The 20,211-nt window shown below is 36.0% G+C and overlaps 2 pseudogenes; both read right to left on the bottom strand.

Annotated features, from left to right (window-relative positions):
• Positions 1 to 1,250: 1,250 nt before the first annotated feature.
• Positions 1,251 to 2,949, bottom strand: LOC113708523 (cytochrome P450 89A2-like; annotated as a pseudogene).
• A 2,734-nt stretch (positions 2,950 to 5,683) lies between these two features.
• On the bottom strand, positions 5,684 to 13,385 carry LOC140014339 (DNA polymerase eta-like; annotated as a pseudogene).
• Between the last annotated feature and the right edge of the window lie 6,826 nt (positions 13,386 to 20,211).

The following is a 20,211-nucleotide window of genomic DNA, read 5'->3' as shown; positions in this document are numbered from 1 at the left end:
ACTATCAATTAGTATTATGAGAACGCAAATCATGAATTTGATGTGAAAACAAGAGGTTTATTTGTGAAAGTGTTGCAATTTTGTTTTGTTCATGGTTTTTCTTATACAAAAAGGGAAAACCAAAAAAATTAGTATAAGTAAAATATACGGAATCTGGGATTGGGCTGCAATTTTCTATATTTTTAATGAAAGCTCCATTATAGGAAAGTCCACCAAACTATCAAGGTGAAAAGGCCAAAATAAGAAAAAGGAAAGTTAAGCAAATTAATTATTCAGGTTGAAGTCGGATAAGCCACGAAATTAGCAGGTTGTGTTTGGGTCAAGGAGGTTGTTCCATTTTTTTTTTTTTTAGTGTAAGCGGAAGGGATCGAACCCGAGATCTCTTGTTTACACTCCCACCCCCCGTACCACCCAACCCAACCCAACCCAATCCTCCCCCTAGTTTCATTTAATTTTTTGGGTTGTGTACGAATTGACGTCTTATTAAAGATGCTTGGATTTCAACCCAACCCGCCATCCTGTGACTTGACCTGATTGCCACCCCTACGTATATAGATTCCACAATCCTACTACAATTTCGGTACCACATAATTACTAACCGTTTTACTTTTTATTTTGTATTTTTGTAAAAAAAAATAGTTTTAGATTGAATAAGTTTATTGACATTGTTTTTTTTTATCCATTTCTTCCCTTTTTAGCAAAACTAATTACTGTAGTTGGTTGTGCGCTAATAAATAGTTAATTGTTGTAAATATCGTAAGTTTTGTAAAAGAAAATAGGGTAAAATACCAAAAAAACTCCTTGCGATTTTCCAAATGTGCAATTTAACTCTTTTTGGTTTAGAAGCTTACACTATAACTCTTTGTGGTTTTAATTAAATTGAAAATTGAACGGAAAGTATCCAATCTAACGGTTGTATATAAAATGTTAATATTGCCCTTGTATAAATGAACTCCATGTGGTTTGTCAATGTTCAATTTAATTCCCTCTAGTTTGAAAAACTGTACCATGGCTTTCCATGATTTCGACTAAATTGAAAATTGAACGGAAAGTATTCAAGTATAATAAGGGCAATATTGATATTTCACATACAATCGTTAGATTGGATGCTTTTCGTTCAATTTTCAATTTAGTCGAAATCACAGGCAGCTATACTGTAGGTTTTCAAACCAAAAGGAGTTAAATTGCATATTTGACAAATCACAGGGAGTTTTTTTGGTATTTTACCAAAGAAAATATTGAAAGGGAAGAAAGCACATCCTTGATTTTTGAGCTGCAATAAGGTACAAGTATAACTAGCAACATCATTACACTATTAAGCTATTTTAATTAGCTCTGGGAGTGATGCGAGCAAGAAGTGGATTCCTCATCACAACGATGAACTCTTGTTTCTCTGATAGATCAACTCCAACTTCATCTATAGCTTTCCGTTCAAAGTTCCAAACAAAATTGGCTACAAAGTATTCCAAGTGAAGTAATGCCAAACCGTAGCCTGGACACATCCTTCCCCCGGCACCAAATGGCATCATCTTTATCTCTTTGTTTCCTGTTAAATCAAACGATTGATGGCTACCAAGGTCATGATTAACAGAAGGATTTACATGATTGCTGACAAAAAATCCCTCAGGCTTGAACTCCATAGGATCCTCCCACATGCTTGGATCCCAACCCATGTCAGCCACCATTACATTCACAGAGAACTACAGCTCTCAAATAAGGCATTTTCTCCAAATCATCTTCCTTCACGACTCCCCTGAGCACATCAAAGTCATTTTCTTGGCTATTTTCAGAGCTACATTTGATTGGGGATGTTCCTAAAGGCTCTGGCAATCCAACCACCCCCATTATCTCTTCGTAAAGCTTGTCCTGAATTGCGGGATACTTCACCAAATTAGCCATGATCCATTGCAATGCTGTGGCTGTGGAATCAGTGCCAGTGTTCAGAAACTCCCCGCAAAGACTAACGATTTCTTGATCATTTAGCTTCCTTTTCTCTTCTGGAAGTTGCAAATCGATTAAGGAGTCTACATATGCCACCAGTTCCTCGTCGTTGCTGGATCTCCCTTGACTTTTCATCTTGATTCGAGCTTGAATAAGTGGTATAAATGTGTTTTCTTGATCTTTTCTTACTTGGAGAAGCTCTTTCCATTTCTTCCCCATCAAGATCCTCCCTAGTTTAGGCCAGAGGATGAAGATGCTCATTCTCCCAAGACTTAACAACCATCTACGCTGAACAGCCCCAATTTCACTGATTTTCTCCTCCGAAAGCTTGTCCCCAAAGCACATGAACACTAACAGGGAAAACATAGCATAACGGAAATGATCCACTACATCTGTTGGCCGCTGAAACTCGTCAAGAAAGCGCCTGCAGAGTAAGCTAAGCACCCAACGTCGCACTCTAGAGTAAGACTTGATACAGGAAGGATGAAGGATTTCTAAAGCAAGATTGCGGCGAAGGAGCCGCCAGGTAGCACCATAGGGGGCAGTGCTGATTCTATGGGCGTTGCTATCGAAGATTTGCAGCATTGGTGTATTTTGAGAACTTGGGCGGTCGGAGAAGATTGCATCCTTTCGGATGAGAGCTAAATGGGCTAAACCATGGCTGGCAATGAATATTGTTGGCTTTGATTTCGATCCAAAGATGAAGAGAGGGCCATACTTGTTTTTTGTGTTTCTGAGTTTTGGTTCCAAGTCGAAAACAGTCAGTCGATGCCATATGGATATCAGGAGAATTTTGAAGACTTTTAAAGTTGAGGGTCCTGGTGGGAGAGGGAGGTTGTTCTTGGTAGTGTTGGTTTTGGGATTGGTAATGGTGAAATTGAAGAGGGATTTAAGGGTGGTTAGGTTGCAGAGAAGAATGATGAATAAGAAGATGAGCCACCACCAGGCTTCCATGTTTGAGTATTCACCTTTCTTTTACAGTTCTCAACGTTGGATCCAAGTACTATTCAAAAGCACTGCCACCAACGAAGAGACAACTGTTTTCAGGCATAAAATAAAGCAAATGAAAGTATAATTAACTCCAAATTAGGTGACTATATGTCGTTGAGACTAATATTAAACGTCGTTGAGACTAATATTGAACATCGTTGTTAGCATGTAGTAAGACATTGAATTTGCGGGTTTGGGACACAAACAACACAGAAAACCTAAATGGCCTCAAACTTTCGAATTTGCATACTTTTAACCATCTAACTATTAAGTCTATCCTTTTGCCCATTGAACTTTTCAAAGCGTACTATTTTGATAATTCTGCAATTTTTAAACTTTGACCTCCATGGGATCTTACTTCAACATTTGAGTTTACGTGTTTTTTTTTTTAAAAAGTTGTTTATAATCATGTCATTTTTAACAACTCATATGGATGAAAAAATTACAGGAATATACCTTATAAGTTTATGGAATAAAAAGATACGCTAGTTAGAGGGTTAAAAGCATACAAACCTAAAAGTTAGACCATCAAATGGATATTTTGCACCCACAAACAATATTTGACAAGGGTTATATATGTGTATTGACTGATTACCCTTGGATTTTCGCTTTCAATTTTTAGTATTTTTCCGGTTAGCATCTCACGGTTTGTGTCTATTCAATCAGTTCTATTACCATTCCATGTCAAAAGTTTCCAAAATAGACCCATTTAAGTTAATGGCACCATCGTGAAGGGACTTAATTGAACCCGAAATTTAAGGATCAAATTGGTCAAAAATAAAAATCTAAAAAAAGTTTGAAGGACAAAACTGACCATTTTTCCTATGTAGAAGGGATAGGTTACACTATGTTTTTCGAGAGGATGCATTTTTGTTTTTCTAGTTGTTATTTCTGAACTTAAGCAGAAACTACGGATTGAACCCTAGAACATAAAGCAAATCAATTTGATTGTACCAACCAAATTTTGCTTAGCGATACATTAGTTGTTTGCCACCATGAATTGAGATATGATTGCAAGCCAGCTAGACATTGTTCAACCCCACACTAACTTGGAAATGTAATTCGCGGATTATGAACAAGACTCCATTGCTGGTAACAAAACCCACTTTTTTATTCTTTTAATGCGTAAAGATACGTAATAGAGACAGAGCTTCCCACTTTTTTTTTACCTTTCCACTGCTTTCTGAAGTCCGAAAAGAAGCTTCCCAATATTAGGCCAAAGAATGAGCAAATTCACCATAGGTAAGATTGCACTGCAGGAGGCGCCATGTAGCACCATATGTAGTAGAGCTGATTTCAAGGCCATTGCTATTAAAGTATGTCGAGCAATGGTGCGTTGTGAGCACTTGGACGACCAGAGAAGACAGCACCCTTTTGAATGAGGGCTTTGATGGGCTAAACCATTGCTAGCAATGAAGATTGATGGTTTTGACTTTAGCCCCATGGTGAAGAGGGGGCCATACCCATACCTGCTTTTCAGGTCTCTTATGTTTGGGTCCATGCCAAAAACAGTCATTCCATACCAAATGAAGATTAGGAAGCTTTTGAATGCCAGTAACGTAGAGGGTTCTGGTGGCAGATGGAGGTTCTTGTATTTGTTGTTTTGGTATCGTTACAACCGAAGTTAAGGCATTTGAGAATTGTGAAGATGCTGAGAAAATGGTGAAAATGGGGATGATCCACCACCAGGTCTCCACCATGTTTGGGTTTTGATCAGTGTTTGATTGAGCTCAGTTAGTAATATCATGCAAAAGCACAGTCCCAAGTGTTTTCATCCGGAAAATGAATTCAGATGATCCAAGTATTAATAACTTTAGAACAGGTCAATAGTGATTGATAACTCAATCGTTCAGAACAGTGGCAATAATATCCTTACACCAACATTATTTCTCAAACACATTGTTGCTACTTGCTACTGAGTTTTCCGACATTGAAACTTTACAACGTAGATTTTGTTCTTATGTAGACATTATTTTGCAACAGCACATTGTTGGTTCGAGGATAAATGATTGAAACTCTTTGAAAGATTTAACCAGCGGAAGTAGAAGTCTTTCTCAAATCCTTTGTGGTATTGCCATATTCTAGCAATGAGAATCAACTGTAGCAGGCAGTTAAACTAAAGAAGACTTGAAGGCCAAAATATGACACTAGAGAATTTAGAACATATAAACTCAATATTGACATGTCCTATGTTACAGAATATAATAAACGTAACAATCAGCAATGGATGTAGGCTCCATTTAGAATCTGGGCAAAGCTCATCTGCAGTTAGGCTTGTCAACCGGACCTAATGAACCCGAACCTAATGAATCGGGTCAGCATAAGTTCAAGGTCAGCTCATTTAATTTGTCACATTTTCGAGTTTGGGGCTACGAGTTTCGGGTTAATAAATGCGAAACTCTTACTCAATTCACATAATATTCGGGTCTAATTTTTAGGCTCAAACTCAGATCGACTCACTAAAAGGTCGGACTCATCGGGCTTTTTGTCAACCGAACGAGCCAAGCTCAAGCTGACCCAACCCCATTGACAGTCCTATCTGCAGTGTATAACAGCTGAAACTTAGGTGTACTCAAGATACTGTACTTCAGAGCACCTGCAAGTGCACTAGGCAATTTAGGTTCACGTAATTTGGATAGTGGATTCAACCGAAACTTTCAATTTTAAGTTGCAGGTCGAGCCACATATGAGACAGCTCAATTTGGGGAGTAGAAGTTCTCGTGCAATTGCTGTTGCAGTCACAAAGGGTAGATGGACCACAAGTGCTTGTATCATTTTAGAAGAAACTGTATAGTACATTGTATTTCAGTTGAAGGCACTGAGGCAGCAGATCTATTGTATGCCATAGTATTGGCAGACTAAAGTACAGATTACATCTAGGTAGGAAAAATATACATCTTATCTCACAAGATGAGAGAATTTTGAATTTTTTTTAATTGTACACTATGAACAACTAACCTTAGTAGTCTAGAAGTATTCTGAAGTATAACTTTACATCTCTCTCTGTACAGACCAACAGTAAGGAAGCATCTAATTGTCTTTCGTGGGCAAGAAATAATGAGGAATACTAGAACCTTTCTTCAATATGTTAGCTCGCTTCTGCGGCCGGAGCCACACATTCACCTCCTCTTGTATTTCCAGAGGTAATTCATTTAGGGTAGCATGGTCAATCTCATCAATCTTGTAACTCCAACTCCTCCTCTGTTCATCTTGATCAAAGTTAAATGTGCCAGTACGAGTTCTATTTTTTGTAGGTAAGTTCTTTTGTTTGAAAGCTTCAAAACAGCTATTGACTATAGATTCAGCATCTGCATGATATTATACAAGTGAGAGAGAGAGAGAGAGAATATGATATCAGATCTTGCAGAAGTTACCGACAACTATGGACCAAAATATAACCTGAGGATGACGATGCCTTAGCTTCTGCAAAAGGACTTGCATGCTGTTGCTTTGGAGAAGCACATGAGGTGCGGCTTTGAAAGAAGTTTAAGATAGAGGGTGTTCCCTAATCATAAATCAAATCTTTAAGTCACCATAACACGCATCATAGGCGGAGATACGTAAATAACATCTTAGTTTCCCTAGGTTACTAACATATAGTATTTTAAATCATATGTGTTATGTAACTAAAACTGATGCTAAGTAACATAGAATAACTGGAAAAACAAAAAGAGCTCTGCATAATCCACTTTAGAATATGATAACCATAAAATTCATAAAGATATCTAAAGTTGGTCTTTCAGTTATATCTCTACTCTTGCATCTCCTAATTGATTTATGCATCGATCTTAATGGCATGCCGCCAATTTCATCACTCAATGCTTCTAAAGAAACATGAAACTTCGTAAACTTACAGCATGAAGCTCTGATCTACAACTTCAATGTTATGAATCAAGCAATTTTTTTTTGTTTTCTAATCAAAAGTGTTAAGCATCGATGTTTCTTTCTGTGTGAAGCCCTATGCACATAGATAAGCATGCAGATATTAACAGCTAAATGTTCTGAACTTTTTACAGATTAATCTGCAGCATCACTTCTGCAGCAACAAAAAAAAGTCCTGTGAATATTTTCCATTCTCAATTTTTCTGGAAATTGGATGCAAGGCAGAAAATAAAACTTGGGTGCTGATAGAGGGAGAAATGTAAATTCCACCATAGAAAGAGATGCATGCAAAAAAGCATAAGGTATCAATCACCAATTGTTAAGCCCAGATCAGACGAGAAGGGCATTTCCTCTTTTCTTTCTGTTTCCTTTCTGTCATTGAATAGAAGACAACGAATGCTTGGAGAAGGAAAAAAACCAATGGATAACACCAACTACGTTCAGGCTGAGGACCTCTTAGGCTCTTTGGCATAAATCAAGTCCTCACTATGGTAAAAGCAAAAGAGGAACCTCAAAGGACAGTATATTTTTCCCTTAAAAGTAGAAAAATGGTAAGAGGGATCTTGAGAATAAGAAGCTCATGAAGATGAAGCTGCACTAGTTTATAAAGCATTGAAAAGCGAAACAAGCTCTATCAAAGTCATTATTTACTTCAGATGGGTTCAAGTTTCTCCCAAATATTCTATATTTAAGTTCTATCCTAGATTCAAATTTAGATAAGTGAGTGGGAGGCCAATATCAGCTAGCCAAGATACAGACACATGCGCTAAAATACATAACAGGTTTCATATCTGAATGTACATCTGAGAATGCACAGACAAACACGCACTTCTCAGAGTGGCAAAGACTGAAGGGTTTCGAGTGGAAAAATAACTCCAGATTGCAAACAAAAGAATATTTCCAAACCTTTTCTTTCGAAGAGCTTGTTTTCTTTTCCTTCAATCTGACATGGAGAAAATTTTCTCCAGAGAGTTCTTTCTGTGATTCAGTTTGGTTCACTGTGAAACAACTCTGAGTACCTGCACAGGACATGCTACTCAGTTGTGGAATAGCCTGAGCATGAAAGATTGAAAGAATGCTACCATGAGTTTAGCTAGTGTATTGAAATGGAGTTACCTGAGGAAGATGGTGTTACAATTTCTTGTGCAAATGCAAATCCATCATGCTGGGACATGGTTGAAGAGAAGGATGGATCCTGCTTATCGACAGGACTTTTTAGAGTATATTAGAACATGAGTACCAGAAAAGGACCCTCTAAGTGACTATTATTGTTAGAGGAGCAAGCTAAAATCCTCTCAAAACAATTTAAATGGATTACTAGATGCAAAAGAGACCTTGTACCAAATTCATCTAATTACATCCAGCTTCTTTCCTAGATTATTAACATCAGATCCAATGCGGAAAATGAGTCAAACCTTGTCCTTGCAAACTTGCGTCTCATTCTCTTTTAGATCAAATGATGCCAAGGCATGTACGCTCTTCTCCTCTTTGTGGGGAGATTCAATTTCTGACACCGCAAAATGCACTCCTGAATTGCTTTCACTGCCTGCATGAACAAAAATAGGCCTGCATTATTGAATAGTGTTAAGGATGAGAATTGAAACATAAGCCCTAGTGATGTAACTGACAGAACCTGAAGGGGATAAAGGTGCAGCAGTTTTGGAAAATCTGTCATTTGACTCTCCTGCTGAAGAACAAATTTGACCTCGGCTATGAAAGTAATTGGAGATTGAACGTGTTCCCTGCAGAAAGCATTTGTACACCACAATTGATTGAATAAAATAATTCCTAAAAATCTCAAAACAAATAAAAAAAAGTGAAAAATTAATAGAATGGAAAAGCTTGGGGATGAGATGGATTGGGCCAAAATATAACCACTTGCTCAACCTCAAGTTGCAGTATGGTGGAGTTAAATACATCCAAAGAGACTAAATAAAATCTTACCAGAGCTTCTAAACTGCTAAATAAAAACTCCAGATACTTCGCAGTAATCGTGACTTAATTGCTAAAGGTTCTTTCATCCCATGCAGAAAAGCAAACAACTCCGCAATACTAGTCATACTGATCCTTTCCCTAGACATCAGACCATACATGTTCCTCAAACCCAAGAAAAGGAACGAAATATGAGGTAAACTCACTGATGGTATAGCAACTATTTTACTGGCTGAAACAGAAAGACCAATTATTCCCCATCCATCATGTGGACCTCCAGAAGTCTTGGGCTGGTATGACCCAAGATATTCACGAAGCCCTGCTTGAAATAGGAGAAGGGCATCTTCTTGAATCTTAGAAGTACCATATCTGAGTGGACAAGACTTGGACGGGAACTTTTTATGTGAATCTGTATCAGTTTTCTGCAAGAGAGTGCATGATTAAATGCAAGAACATCTGACCCTTTCAGCTACAAAGACAAAATCTAGATCCTTAGGTAATTCAGAGTATTGCTACCAAAATATGTTTCGGATAAATAACCAATGGAAAATATATACCTTGTATGCACTAGCATGAAGGGTTAATGTATGTGCAATACGCTTATTTTTTTCCAAATCAGATTGGAGACGCTCATTAAGCTCATCGCAGAGTTCATTTAGCCACTTTTCAACCTGGAAGAGTAAGTAATATGATAAGAAAGCAAGCACAAACACCATGCATGGATCCCAACTAACTTGGAAGAGGACAAATCACAGTGAAAGCTGTAAGCTAAATAATATTTGTAACATAGCAGATAGTAGAAAGCAAAAAATAAGATATTGTCTGCCTTCATTTGAATATATCTCTACAGTTACCAAAAAGGAATGAGAATTTTTGTACATCTTAACTCAAGTAGTAGCAGTTTGACAGAAATTGCAAAAGACTCGGTTATCCATATTGATAAAGGACAGCATCTTTCAGAAATATGCTTCCCAAATGGAGTAAACATACTGCAGGAATGGATCTAAGTGCTGCAGGTCCAGGAAAAGTCTTGCCGGCACCATGACTTTTGGGAAGAAGGCGACCCTCAACCTCTTCACCATTGATTCCTCGAGCAATATTCCACAACCAAGTGCTACCAAGATGAGTTTAAGAAAAAGGGGTTCAGTCAGCATACTTGTACATCATAATTCAATAAAACTCCGCAGTTGGATGCTTTTCTAATTAATCATCCATTTCTACAGGGAAAACATGGAAACTGGGAAAAATAATAGTAAAGAATGTTAGATCATAGAGGCTAATGCTAAAGGAAAGTGTCTTTCAGGAAGATTCTCTAGTAAAGCCTCCATAATAAGGTTTCCAGATAGTGGACAAAAGGTAAATCAATCCTTTCACAAACAAAAACTCAAAGAGCAATTGTGCATGAATTTCTAATGCATGGATTTTTAAGCACTCAATGAGAGATTTGAAGCACGTGGAGTCATCATCATTCAGACGCAACCGAACTTGTCTGCTAGGAAAATATACTAGATGGGCTGTAGTCTATTGCTATCATGAATAGAAAGGGCTTGAGGTTTCTATTGCATGAAAGTTTCATGGAAACACCAGCATGATATGAAAAGATGTCTTTGAAGTTTCCCATCAATGATTACCCTGTATTCATGCCATAGCATTCTTGAAGCTTCACTTCAGGAAATTGCAAGAGATCCCCAACAGTTTCTACGCCAAGGTCAGTTTGTAAAGATGTGCCTAACTTTCCTCCAAGCTGCTTCCTGAAAGTCGAAGAGCAAAAACTAATCCAACTCCATGACTGGAGAAAAGCATAGATATCTTGTAGTAATGCTCCAAAAAATGTGCATGCAGACTGGAATAGATAAAATAAACTGTGAAGCCAAAGGGAGTCTTTCTCCCCACCATCTCAATCATATAAAGTTTGGCATCAATTCAATTAAACATATTTTTAACTAGAGCTTCCAATCCAAAACAACAGGACAAGAAGTGGAAAAATGAAATTTTGCAATAAGAACTTACATTTTCTTTATTGGAAAACCTTCAAGCAGCTTCTTCACAGATGAGAAGGGCACAACTGTCTGCTGAGCAGGTTTATTCATTCCACTCACTAATTTAGCCAGCATCTGCCCATAACTTTAACTATTAGCTGACAGCCTTCTCCAAATCATTTTGAGAAAAGGTGAAAATTAACAAGAAGGGACAGAGTCACCAACCTTATTGTGTGCAATGCCTGCCGAACAAGTAAACCGAGTCTCCTGCAAAACCTGCAACCTAAGCTCTGCAACAAGAACTGCTCCACAAGCTAAAAGCTTATCACGGCGATCAGCGTCAGACCTGATTAGCCACTTCTTAACATTCTCCCTGGAATCAACTCCATCCTGCACCAATAAACAACGAAAGTAGATGTGACACATACAAGAAAGAGAAAGTATGAAACCAAGGCACTTAAGGATGACTAAACTACCTGAAGAATCTGCTCCTCGAGATAAATTTTGCATGTAAACAGACATCAATACTATAAGAAGGAAACCAAAAATGCAATCGTAACCATAAGAAAGTGCAAATGCTAAGAAGACAACAAAAATAAATACTTTTTTGAAACTCCATGGACAAAAATGTCCAAATTGCTTTGTACATCTTCTGTAGCTGTCATTCATCTAGGTTTCAGTAAGATCTTAAACATGAGGGAAAATACAAGGGCGAGTTTGCAGGATTTTCTTTATTGATCAAAGCTACCTTCCTCTTTTTAATCTTTTCCAAATACATTTTTCTTGTCTTTTATTTAGCACGAGGGAGACGAGAATGGTGATTTTGATATTGACAATGCTACAGAATTCAAATGCTAGTACTTTGATTACCACCAATGTAATCAAAGCTCTATCAACAATCAAAAACAAAAAAGAAGCAACAGCAAACGGCAGACATTTACCCACCACATCAAGTCCCAAAACATGTGATTTAACAGCTTCCTCATGTATTGCTTCTAGACTCTCAGGAGTTTCAGCCAACATCAATTCAGCAGCTTCAGTAAGATCAAGATATACTTCATCTATAGAAGCTCGTTCACATCGTCCTTTCCTTGCAAGAATTGAGACTACCTAAGGAAAAAAAAGTTAAATTTTGGACTAATGGTTGGCTGGATGCTATATAATAGCTAAAATGTAGAAGTGATTTTACCTCTGAACCAGCATTTCTGTACACTGTCAAGTCAGCTTTACCGCGGTTAACTGGGACTTGGACAAGCTGAATTTGCGGACAAGCTGAATTTGCGGACAAACATGTTTTGCCTCATCACCTCGCATTGAACTAAAATTTCAGGTGTTAAACTACGTTCTCAGAGGTCTCAAGCATATCATTAGCTAACCATGAAAAGCCTTTTTAAACTAATCACTTGATAAGAAGGGAAGAACATGTTTACCGCTTCACCCCATGTTTACGAGCCTCATAACTGACAGCAATCAGGGCCCCACCTTTCCACGAGTTGTACTGTACAACAGCAGTTGGCTGACCTCTTAAATGTGGCTGCTTACGCTGCTCCACTACAAAAATGTACCAAAACCAGTTAGCCAATACCAAAAACAATCGCAATATAATCCATCCAGAACAAAATGTCTTCCTCAAACATATTCACCAGGGAAAAAGAAAGCAACAATTATGATATTCAGTAATACCACAGGCATTTAACCCCTGAGAAGGACAGGTACTACAAATAACAAAATGATCACACTTGCAGTATTATATGAAAAACTTCCATACACACAAAGATAAAAAATTTTCCGAGACTATAGCTCCTATCAACAACAATACAACAAATCCAAAAGGCACGTGGCCTCCACAAATTTTTTAGACTGGTCAAATTACTGGGTTCAGTCAAGAGAAAACAAAAAGGCAAAAACAATAACTGTGCATTGTCCTTTCAGCAAATAATAGTAACTATCAAACATGAAAAACTAATATCACCACAAAATTTAAAAAACAAGTTCACCTCATTTGTATTTTCAAAGCAATCCTCCTTGCGTTTCTATCATCTCAAAAATGAATCCCTCAAAAATTTCTATAAGCTTTATGCACAATTACCAAGCCTGAATACACAGCTCACGTTGTCTTCAAATTTATCCAAGAAAAAATATAAGCTTTTATCTGATTTTCCAAAAATGGTCCATTTATTTAATTATTTATTTTTTGGTTCAAACATAAAAGGCTCTGCTTTATAAAGCAATTTGCATGTCAAATCCAAGAGGGCAAAAATTGGTAAACCATGAACTATTTATACATTCAACCAAAAAAAAACACTACTGAAAAATTAAATGATACCCACATCATAACAATGCTCAAAATTCCATCTTTTAAGCCAATTACACAAAAAACTACCATATCTCATCTCAATTGATTATAGCGCAAGAATTAACAGATACATGGACATAGAAAACAGCCAAAAACAAAAAAGAGTAGATCAGGAAGGAGAACCTTGAACATAAAAGCAATCCATGTCAACATGAGCGATGACCCTTGAATCTGATGATTCTGGCCTTGCCACTGGCATCCTCTGTGTGTAAGTGTTTGTATGTGTATTTTCTTGGAGGCTTTTTTTCTTTTTTGTCTGTTTGATTTGGGCCTCCTTTTCCCTCCAACTTGAAGGGGGTGTTTGGCTGTCTGCGGATTTAAATCCAAATATGCTTGATGATTTTTGTGTTTGTAGACCAAAAAAAAATCAACCAATAATATGCCAATACAAAAATTTACTTAACCAATAAGAAAAATTAGAGATTTAGTTATGCATTACTAATATTGGCTCTCAAGAAATCTCATGAAAGAATCTTTAGATGTATTTTTGTGTTTTGTAATTTATATATATATTTAGTATTTAGTAAAAATATATTTGGATATATAAATATACATAATATCAAAATATAAATATTATATATATAGGTAATTAAAGGGCCGGGCCTATATCGGGTTTGAGCCTAATAAGGCCCAAGCTCGGCTCACATTTAATTCGGGTCTAATTTTTAGGTTCAAGCTCAGACCGACTCACTAAATGATCGGGCTCATCGGGTTTTCTGTCGGGCCGAACGAGCCGAGCTCGGGCTGGCCCAGCCTCATTGACAGTCCTAGATTTCAGTGGCAAAATCAGCTTCAGTCTTATGCTTTTCTTGAGATTAATTGCAACATACACCCTTCAACTATCACTAATTTCCACAATCTTACACCCCTGGACTATTGACTGTAGCATTTTAATGTCTTGTGCTATCAATTTACGAGACACTGCTCCAATCAATTGAAAATCAGTATTTAGGTAAATATTTTTCATTTCATTAAAAAAATGAATGCCACCTAAATGGATAAACGTATTGTAGAAAAAAAATATTTAATATATGGATGCTAAATTCTTGTCTTGTAAGGAAAATTAAAAAATTCATTGATTCTCAATAGATTAGGGACTCTAAATATCTCTGCTTGTTTGTATAATTAACACATGGTGATTAAATCATGAGATTTATATTTATTTAACCAAAATGAATGTTACTAAAACATAAATAGTCACTTACTATGGTGAATTAAATGGTACATTGTCCTATTGACAGCTTTAGTAGAAATAGACTCAGAAAAGTAAATTAAAAAAATTGTTGTTAACACACACGTTCAAAAAGAAAAAAAATGTGTATGTTCTTGGGAATTTTTTGCTTTGCCCTCCTCTTTTCTCCTCCCCATTTAGGGATATTTGGCTGTTAGACTTTGTAGAGGCGAAAATCACATCTTTTTTTTTCTCTTTTACATGGAAATTTTCTCCATCTAGTGTATCTTTATCTCTTTGCAAGAGAACAATTGCGGTTGGGGAATTGTGCTGAAGTGGTTCTCAAAGTTTTGATGGAAATAATTTAAAAAAAAAAAGTTTTGATAGAAATAAATTTGTTTATTGTTTCTAATAGTATAACTTCATAAACTTCCCTCGAGGTTTTTGACAATTGCACTTAAATACCCTCTAATATTGGAAATTACTACTCTCCCCTTAAATTGTGTTGAAATAGTTATCGAATATTTCATTCAAGGGGAAGGCAGTATAATTTCTAATATTAGAAAGTATTTAAATACAATTGTTAGAAACTTCTTCTGAAATGATCCCTTTTAATATTGGGTATACTAGTTCTCAATGTTTCAAATGAAACAAATCTCGTTTCAAAAATTGTTCTAATTTTGACCAAAAAAGGTGAGAACTCAGTCAATTGCTGACATGGAGAAGCCTGAACATATTAATAAAAACAAATAAGAGGTTTAGAAATTTTTCACCATTGGCGACTCTTATCGAAATTACCAAAGCTTGAAAAGGTAATTTACTCTATCAGAATGCGCCTTCACACAAAGGCGTGAAACCACTCGGCATGAAATAGGATAACGACTTCTAAAACAGCAGACATAGGATATATGGTATGAAGATGCCATGCCTCTTCTCCAGATATATACACCTACATCAATAAAGGTAAAAGCCTTTCTATGAAGAAGTGAATTAGATATCTGATAACCAACGCCTGAGTCGCCTGCATACAAAAATTATTGGATTGCTGAGATAGTTCAAGAGTGAAGTTTTGTGTTTTGTACTTTGTTGCTGGAATTACAGTTGAAATCAGTGTGAAAATTTTAATTCTTTTGCCTCATCTACTGAAAAAAGAATATACTCATCTGTAACCAAAAGGGTTGTAATTTTAACTTGACTTCGAATTTAGATAGCTACACCAAGTACAGGATTGCAAATATAATAAAACACTAGGTCAAGACTCGAGATGCAAAATTTGTGATTGATGCGGAAAGAAGACGAACAAAAATAGGATTGAATTTAGGGAAAATCGTCCAAAACATCCCTCACATTTTATAAAATAACTTTTTTCGTTTCTCACTTTTAAAAGTGTAATTTTATGTCTCATACATATTCACATCGATCAAATTTAGTCCCTAATTAGGTTTCTGATCATTTTTTGGCTAGAATCCATCATGTGCAAGGCACGTGATCATTTTTTAAGGGTAAATTTGTCAAATTATATTTTACATAATCTGATCTATAGTCCTCCATATTTTATAAAATAAATTTTTTCGTCCCTCACATTTCACAAAATGAATTTCTCTATCCCTCACATTTCAAAAAATGAAATTTTCATTTCTCACTAATTATGTGTGTGAATACATTTTTTTTTAAACACATGTATATGTCTATTTGATTTTACTTAATAATAATAGCATAAGCACATGTATATAATTGGGGCCAACTTGTGGGCTATCTTCTTTTTTTGTATGATTATGACTAATATTTACCAATAGAATCTTAATTTGCATATTCTTATTGTATTTTGACCGAAAATAGCTTTATTGGCCAACTTGACAATGAATGCAAGATTATTTACTAGCTAATACCAAATGAAATCAAATGATCACGTATAATATATGGTTTTTGTATTGTTAAGTGAAATCAAATAGGCACATACATATATTTATGCTATTCGTATTATTAAGCAAAATCAAATAGACATATACTTGTGTTTAAACAAAATATATTGACATACTTTTTTTTTTAGGGTTTCCCTCACACACATAATTAGTGAGGGATGAAAATATTCATTTTTTGAAATGTGAGGGATGGAGAAATTCATTTTGTGAAATGTGAGGGATGAAAAAATTATTTTATAAAATATGAGGGACGAAAAAATTTGTTTTATAAAATGTGGAGGACTATAAATTAGATTTTGTAAAATATAATTTGACAAATTTACCCTTCAAAAATGATCACACACCTTACATGTGATGGATTTCGGCCAAAAAATTATCGGAAACCTAGTTAGGGACTAAATTTGACCGATGTGAATATGTAAGGGACATAAAATTACACTTTTAAAAAGTGAGGGACAAAAAAAGTCATTTTACAAAATGTGAGGGACGTTTTGGACGATTTTCCCTTGAATTTAACCTTAGTCACTAAATCAAGGCCTATTTAGCTCGTCCAATTGAACACTCTAAATTAAACTGCTAATAACTAAGGTATTAACATAATTAACAAGGAGTGGTGGGATTTAAGAATTGAGGAAGGAAAAGGGAGAAGGAATGAGGCACTTGGATTTAAGACTTTTAATTCTTGCAAACTCAACCCTAGCCACTAAATTAAGGCCTCCTCGGCCCATTCAGTTAAATACTCCAAATTAAGCTGCCATCGTGGAGGGCTAATGGGGCGGGGGTGGGGCGGTGGCGGGGGGAATTAAAACACTCTCTCGCCCCATTCCCCACCCCGCCACCCGCTTTAAAAAAATAAATATATAAAATATATATATGTATATGATTATATATAATATATAATTTAATTAGTTACAATCTTATGATAATGATATTATTAGTTATATGTATTATATAATGTATATTAGTAGATGTAATATAATTGATATCATCAATTATACTAATAATTATATATGTGTAATAATACAAATTATTAATTGGTTATACGAAATTTACTAATACATTTATACTAAATCCCTAATTACACTTAATACAATAACATTTTTTCTCAAAAAAAAACACAAACACAATAATGAATTAGTGATTGTATTTCTGCCAAAAGTGAAAATTTAACTATTTTAGTTGTATTTATTTCATCATGTTGGATTGTATTCAAATAACTTTTGTTTGATTGTTTTTATAAGTTTCAATTGTGAAATTACAATGAATAATAATTTGGTGATGTGTTGATATTTTAGTACTTGATTATTTGCTAAATTTTAATTATAATAAAATTATATAACAAATTTTTATTAACCCTACGGGGGTACCTGCGGGGGAAGCGGGGCTGAGCGGGGGGAATTTGTAGGCAGCGGGGCGAGGGACGGGGGACGGGGGAGGGGTCCTTCGCTCTGTTGCCATCCTTAATTAAGGTATCAACATAATTAACAAGCTAATCTTTCGATTGTTCGTGGGAAAAGCTTTTAGCCCATAGTTTTTAGTTTAGAAAAAAAGAGCCATAATTTAGTGTGCTTAAATGCTTTTTGTCTAAAACTTTGTGTTTGGATAGGATATTATTTCAACTAGCACTTTTTGTAATGTGATATATATGAAATAAAAAAGTAATTGAAAATATAAAAGTGAAACGTGGTTATTGTGCAAGTAAAAAAATATTTAAAAGGGTAAAATACACTAAACCCCCTTGTGGTTTGGGTTATTATCATAAAACCCCCAAAGTACCCCCTCATAGTTTGAACTAATTTGGGCAATGAACGGAAATCGTCTAATTTGACGGAAAATATGAAATTCCTATATTAACCTTGTTTCAAAACTTATCATCTTCTCCAAATCTCCATTTTTTCCTTCGACAACAGTAGAACAGCTACTAATTACCACAGCCACCATCCAACTAAAAACCCATTCTCCTTCAACTCAGCCTCCATCATCGCATCCACCTCAATCGAGCCCATGTCCGCTGGCATCACAGCCGATAACAGCCCTCCCAAACCATTATCCGAACCTAGAGTCGCAAGCTGCAGCAGAAGCAGAAGCAGAAACTGAAGTTGCCTCCATTGAGTCCATTTCCAAGTTCCGAATTGCACTAGTCCAGCCCTCGGAAATTAGCCCGACCCGATCCAATTGCTAACAGAAACCTTAATTGTTCCGCAAAAGAGCTCAAAAAAAGAAGGAAACGATTTTGCAAGAAATACTTTTAAAAAAAGAGGACTTTTTTTTCCAGTGCTACGTAGAAAGAAAGTACAAATTTAGAAGCAAAAAAAGTACTCAAAAAGCTTTCCAATGGCAGAGAGAATTTTGGAAGAAAAAGCAGAGAAACTTTCCTGGCTTCCTTTTCTCCCTCTACCCTCTGTACGTTTTTTTTTTTTTTTTTTGTTTGCTGGGTTTGTGGAAAATGGGTTCTTGTTTCTTGTTCTCTCACCCAGAAAGAATGCAAAATGCCAACAGCACAAAAGAGTCTTTTGATGCTTTTGCCAGATCCTTTAAACAATCCATTGAAACTTTGAGGCGGTCGCAGTTAGTGGATCTCTATGGCTGAAATCACTTTCCATTCTTTTCATTCCATTCCGTTGAGCTCCCATGAATCACAATCCATCTGTATTTGTTCCAAACCCGCCACCGCCTTCAATGCCATATTACTCTCTGCTCAGCCCACCAATTGATTACATCCCGAACCCACCTGGTATAGTCGGAGGAGGAGGATTTGTCCCGCACAGTAGCCCCCGAGTTTACAACTAAATTCATCTGGTACAGTGATGGAAGTGTACAAATCAATCTATCAATGGTAATTTTTGCTGCTTCAATTGCCATGGTCACCACCGTCATCGTCATCTTCAACATCATTGCGTCTTAGATTTCATCTAAATTCATGTAATTTCTACTCCAGATCGTTCAGGAGAAAGAAGAAAAAGGGAGAACAAGGAAAAAAAGAAAAGAAAAGAAAAGAAAACGTAAAATTATCACATTACCCTTGATGTATTATTATCACACTCGCTTGTCAAACGTGTGTAATTCACTTCCCGTCAAATTAAACGATTTCCGTTCATTGCCCAAATTAATCCAAACTATGAGGGGGTACTTTGGGGGTTTTTAAACAATGAGGAGGCTTTATGATAATAACCCAAACCACAAGGGGTTTAGTGTATTTTATCCTATTTAAAATAATTTTATATCCAAATACACCCAAATCAGAATTGATAATTTCTACAGATTGAAGAAGTGGAAATCAGAAGATGGCTCGAGAGTAATTGTTTCACAAAAAATGTAACAAAATGCAATTGACAATAATGATTGAGTGAGGGCTAAAGGGGTTTTGGGCACAAAATCGAGTATCAAATATTTCAACCAAGTTAACCACATGTACAAACTTTTATACGTGGAGTATAGATCTTACTCAACTTTATCCTTTGTACTAAGATGTCAAGTGCCCAACACATCATGCTTCCTTTTGCTAATTTATGAGCTCTAGGCGACAGGCCAACAGCATGCTATAACCAAGAGATAATTGAAGAAACCACTCAACAAGAAAAAGTCAATCTAGATAAAACAAAAGATAATTGGAGAAACAAGAAAAAGTCAATCCTAGGATTTAATTAGTACTAAACTAGACAAGAAAGCTTTCCATGGATGATACGCAATCCTAAGAGATCTATACAGAGGTCAAACTATATACTGGTATAAAACTGGCATTTTAGTTTGTGGTAGAACTAGGATAACCATTCAATTCAAGAAATGAAAATTGGGAGCTGGAGACTGGAGACTGGAGACTAACATTATTACTAGCTAGAGAGATTGAAGAAGCAAAAAGTAAAAGTAGCAGTGAATAAATTAGGAAAGAAAAAGCAATGAAACTCATGAGTAATGATATGGTGTGACCCCATGGAAAGGGAGAGAGAAAGAAAGAGAAAGAAGGGTTTCTTGAAGAAGTGCATAATTTCCAAATATGAGAGCCAACCTTTTTACTTTAAAAGGAGATTTCTTCAAGGG

This window comes from Coffea arabica, chromosome 9c (assembly GCF_036785885.1).
Source record: "Coffea arabica cultivar ET-39 chromosome 9c, Coffea Arabica ET-39 HiFi, whole genome shotgun sequence".
Taxonomy (NCBI): Eukaryota; Viridiplantae; Streptophyta; class Magnoliopsida; order Gentianales; family Rubiaceae; genus Coffea; species Coffea arabica.
Note: the sequence above shows the minus strand (reverse complement) of the source record. Positions and strands in the feature narration are given on the sequence as shown.